This window comes from Brachyhypopomus gauderio, chromosome 12 (assembly GCF_052324685.1).
Source record: "Brachyhypopomus gauderio isolate BG-103 chromosome 12, BGAUD_0.2, whole genome shotgun sequence".
In the NCBI taxonomy this organism is placed as follows: Eukaryota; Metazoa; Chordata; class Actinopteri; order Gymnotiformes; family Hypopomidae; genus Brachyhypopomus; species Brachyhypopomus gauderio.
Window position 1 is genome coordinate 20,482,734 of NC_135222.1, and position 5,700 is coordinate 20,488,433.

Sequence of the window (5,700 nt, forward strand, 5' to 3'; positions counted from 1 at the left end):
CCTGCCTTCAGAATAGGGACTCTTTCAGTCAGGGAGCTTTCTCTCTCTCTGTCTCCCTCTCTCTCTTTCTCTCTCTCTCTTTCTCTGTCTCTCTTCCTCTCTTTTTTTATATTCTTGGGAGGAGAATGTTGATGCGGTGAAAGAGCCTGCCCCCAACTTTGTGTCCACTCTTCCAGCACTACCCACCTACCCACCCCCTTTTTTCTGACACATATCAAAGATATGAAGAGGAGTCAGTACTTCAAAGCTGTAGATGGACTTAGTGTGAGAATGGCCAAATGCCACCCCCCCCCCCCCCCCCCCCAAACAAGATGACACGGCTAGCCCAGGGTGGTCAGACAATAGTTCTGCTATAGAGCAATTAACCACATCAACCATGATCCCTATTTGAATTATTTGAATCAGAATTCCCATTTTTAGATGTACAATTCTGAACTCAAGAGCATAACCCGTTACCCAAGTCTTTAATTCACTAACCTCAGTTACTCTACTCTCAAATCCCACATAGCAGCTCGGAACAAAACGTTGCTATTATTAAGTTTCATTTGGCGAGTATCATTTTGTTCTGTTTGGTTATTTATGCATAAATGTTTTTATTTTATGTACACATGCATACTCACAACCACACATATGCACACAAGCACACACACACACACACACACACACACTTTCCTCTTTATATCTTAAGGGATTGGTTTTGATCCACTGCTAATGGAATTTCAAGAAGACACGCTGCATTGTATGAGTCCACCATGAACCATCAATTTGGCTTCACCAAATTTATTATGAAAAAGTCATCCATGATATTCCATGAATAATCATGGTAAATCATCACATTTTCACACAACATCCAAAAATAGTAACTAGTCTGCAAACTTTGCATGTAAACAGCTCTATACCAGTGTGGTCTCATGTAGAATCCAGACGTATTCACTTGTGTATTTGATTTGTAAATACTAATGTATTAGCAAGTCTTAATGTAAAGGTTGGGGGTCAATGCCCTGTAGCAAAAGGCTGCTTTAGCAAGACAAAGATACCTTTGAAGAGGCCCTCCAATCCTAATCTTACACCCAAGCCATTTACACCAGGAGGGTAGTGCATTGTTTGCAATCAGATCCTGAAGGACGAAGGAACTGTGTGTTGTTGCTTGACTCTAGCAGACCATTCACCGAAGCACAGGCCCAAGACGCGCGATTATGCATGCATACCAACACACATTCCTCAATATATCAGAGGGTAAGTAGTGTAATATTGGGTAACTATGTATGAACTACATGAGTGCAATCTCTGGCCCTTGAACCACTGGATGGTTGTAGTGTCAAAGCATGGACATAGGATAATGCTGCCTCTATGTGTGCTAATTGACATAGCTCTGGAGAGAAAGGGGGTAACCTTATAACCTTTTCACTTCGTTCTTCTCATACAGTATGTCTTTGTTGCGAGGAGCTGCTGTCTGAAGCCCTGAATAGAGACTTCCTTGAAGGCTCCTGTAGAACTCCATGACATCAAACTACTTCCTCACAGTCACTCTCTATTTCAGACTGTATACTATTTCTGAACTCGTATTCTGAAGTTATGGTTTAAAAAATGTCAGTAAATGTCAGAAAGGAAGACAGAAGCACGATTCTGTCATACCATCAAGAGTATTAAACCCGAAAGGAGGGAGAAGGGGAAAACCTAAAAACTTCATAATCATTTTCTGTTTTGAGCCCGTGTGTGTGTGTGTGTGTGTGTGTGTGTGTGTGTGCGTGCGTGTGTGCGTGCGTGTGTGTGTGTGTGTGTGTACGTGTGTGTGTGTGTACGTGTGTGTGTGTGTACGTGTGTGTACGTGTGTGTGTGTGTGTGTGTGTGTGTGTGTGTGTGTGTGTGTGTGTTTGAATGTGAATGTTGGGGGGGATCCATTTGCCCTCATTTGGCATCACATTTATCTTCATCACCATTAGTGGGATAAAAGATGACTATTGGGAGAGAGGGCTCCGGCTTTGGAAGGGATGAATCCTCACACAATGAAGCTTCAGGGCCAAAGGGCCTCAAAGAGTCCACTATATCTTTATCATAAAGGGATGTAAGAGGGACATTCGCCGTGTACTTGTTCTGTGCTTTGAGAATGACATCAACAGGTGTGAGTAGATATAGAGTTCTGAAGATGACAACACCAGTGTCTCTCTGACAGACTGTATTATGGCATCTCTCTGTCTCTCTCCATGTTATCCATACCTTTGAAACCACCGACAGCGAATATGGCAATGTATGTATATATACATGGCAATGTATGTATGTATACATTAAATATATCTTTAAAGCTGTGGTACTTACCCCTGATGTCCAAATGCGTACCTTATGGGGGCCGGGCAGAGCCATTGGTGAGAAGCTGTGAAGCCAACCATTAATCTTCAATACCTGTTACACGGGCCTTCACCACTCCCTGCGTAGTTGGTTTTCCATTATAGGGCTATGATTTATCGTAGCACGAAGGGGGGGGGGGGGGGGGGGGGGGGGGGTTGAGGGGACCATTTCCAGGGGCCAGGATTTATGATTTCAGAGACGTCACGGCTTAGGTCCTTATTCAGAGGAGGGCACCGAAACGTTGGAGCCCCACAGAGACGAGCCTCCCTGGTGGCCCTCAACACCAGAGCCTGACACGGGCAAGGTCACCGTGCATTCATCTGGGGGAAGAAGCTCGCTTCGCCCTCACCCATCTCCGATATGCAGCGCTGGCTACCTCACAACGTAGCGCAACATGGAGGGTTGCATTTATCTTCGCATTTGCCTTCATGGTTTCCCGTTCGTTCTATGTCATGTTTCATATGTGTGTTCATCTTCTACATTCAGTGTCATTTCTCCACGTAGATAGTTTCTCTGCCTTATGACACATCTTACTTTTAGTCTCATGAACAAAAAAAAAAAAAAAAAAAAAAACTGGCCTGCCTGGTTTATGTTTCAGAATACAAGAGGTCATGCCCACCAGCACACCTGAAGGGTTAGTGCAACAAGTAGGAGTTTAACAAGGAGTGGAAGCAAGCTGAGATGGACAGAGGGCAGGGAGAGGGGCCAGACCTGCCAGAGGGGCCTTCCACTTAGGTATAGTGCTGGGTGGTAAGATTAGTTCAGGTGATTGACGAGCCATAATTCTCTCATTAGGTTCGTGATTAGGTCCTGGGGAGTGCAGTGATGCCGGTTTAACAGGCGTTACAATTGTACCACATGCCCTCCGTGCTATTATGCAGCTGATTTACTACATAACTCAGATGAACAAAAGGAAATGATGTCGGTACAGGTGTTCCACATCATTATTATTTTTTGCATGAACATTGCCCTGTATATTTGTTCGTTGAACAACTTTGTGTACATGCCATCTGGTTTAGAAGATGAAGTTGCTCTACCCCAGGTTCATATGTCTGGATTGGTAATCTCTTTAGATTCCAGAGAAGAGGGTCACTGCTAAGAATGATGAGCAGCTTAGACAAAATGAAACTTATTAACTCTGTTAAAATCTTAAAATCCTAAGAAGACAAATAGGGACTTGTGAAGACATTTTTGCTTACACTGAATTTATAGTGTCAGATTCCACCCCCCCCCCCCCCCCCCCCCCCCCACCAACTTTTCAGAGAACATATCCTTAATTTCACTTCCAGTGATGCTACTGGTCGTTCTGGAATTTCTAGTAAAAATAAGAAAAATATTTACACTTTTACACCATCAAAGGAACTTTATATTTCTGAAAATAAGACTTGAATCCTGCGTGACTATGAAACGGATTGGTTATCTCATGCATTGTTTGCTTTTTTTTGCGATATTTAAAAAAGTTTCATTCAGAGCAGTCCCTCTTTATAGTGTACAGTAACGTCTGTGTTGTTTGCCTAAGAGCGCACGGGGACTTCGTCGTGCACGGTGCCTCAGAATGAGAGCTGAAGTGAATGTGATAAAATAGTGCTGGGGGAGAAGGATGCTCAGAAACAATTAGGCCGACACCCCATTAAAAACCTCGACCGAAGGCCGTCCTTTGTCTATGCTCTTTTGTTTCCTAATCTCGCTCTCCCTATGCAGGGGTACTGCGACTTGCCCCTAGCTATCCAGACCTATTTATTATGGCATCACGCTCACCCTCCAACGTAGGCATGTGTGCCCACTTTAAATATCTTCCTCATAAAACATGGACCTGACACTCAAAACCATAGAACCGAAATTTAAAAGCACTCAAATGAAATTACCATTTCGGCATCAGGAACCCTACGTGTTCTAAATATGCAAATATTAGCAAATATGCAACAACTTTTACACTTGTACCTTTCCTAGAGTTCATTTTACTACTTTATAATTAGCGTGATTTTGTGCAAACAAATTTCATATGACTGGTCACCTGGTAAAATACCAGTTTCTCGTGCCTTAATGAAAGCACAGTAGACTTATTGTATCACCATCATTCACTTTACACACTTAACATGCTAGCTATGTACTAGAGGTAATGTTCGATCATAAAAATCACATTAAAAGTAAAACGAGAATACTTATAAAAATCACAGAACTACTTGATATATTCTAACCATAACAGCATTAGAAGCAATGTTCACTTTTTCCCCAAATAAATGGTCAGTTTTAGTAGTGCTACCCATTTGCTACCCATTTTTTGACGGCAACAGAAAATAGAACATGCTATGTTGGCCTTTAAAATTTATATATAAATACAAAAAATGAATTATGAATCAATGAGAATTGCATCTGCTGAAAAGAGCATTTGCAAAGACATAAACTTCCTATTCGCTTTATCGTAATGACAGTAATAGCCGTGAAGACAAAAACTCACATGGCCTCTCATTCAAGATTTAGTCAACAAAGCCTCAGATAAATGTTGCCGCAGCCCAACAGCGGCAGATTCTGTATTTAGGAAATAAAGTTGCTGGGCTGTTTTGTACTCTGAAAATGTTCACACACACACACACACACAAACACACACACACACACACACACACACACACACACACACACACACACACACACACACACACACACACACACACACACCACACACACACACACACACACACACTATATATAAGTTTTAAAGGCCGACAAATTATTTCTCTATTTATTACTATACTTGCTGCCAAATTAATCTCTGATTATGTCCTGTCTATGTTTTGAGCTTTTCTTGCCCTAGACAATATTTTGCATGAAAGTAATTTGGCATTCTGTTTTTTTCCCATAGTAGGCCTATTACTATTTTCAAAAGAAGTATATTCCTTAGACTAGTGTGGACTCTCGGACTCCTTAGCATGTTTAATGTGTAATCTAAGATATATCTACTAAGATAGATATATGCATTGACATGTGATCGCGATTAAAAGCAATAAATCTTTTTTGTCATACGCCAATATTACAAGTTGTACGGTATTTGCAAGTGTTGAGACAGGAATGTGAGGAATTTCAAAGGCTCCAGTTCATCCTGAAGCGACAGCACCGAGGTCTTTAAAGTGAGAGCGCCCCTATTTGAACAAAACTATTAACATCAGACAGAAGTTTTAACTGACTTAGCCTACGAGCAAAGTATGTCGCATGATTTTTTTTTTCAAAGAGCAGCATTTACTTTTGTGGTAATACGGTTTAAAGACCCCTTTACATAACCGAAAAATAGATTTTGGTTTTTCGTCATTTTGTTGTCTGAAATTCTGGTACTTTATCACATCCTTTGTAATCCCTCTT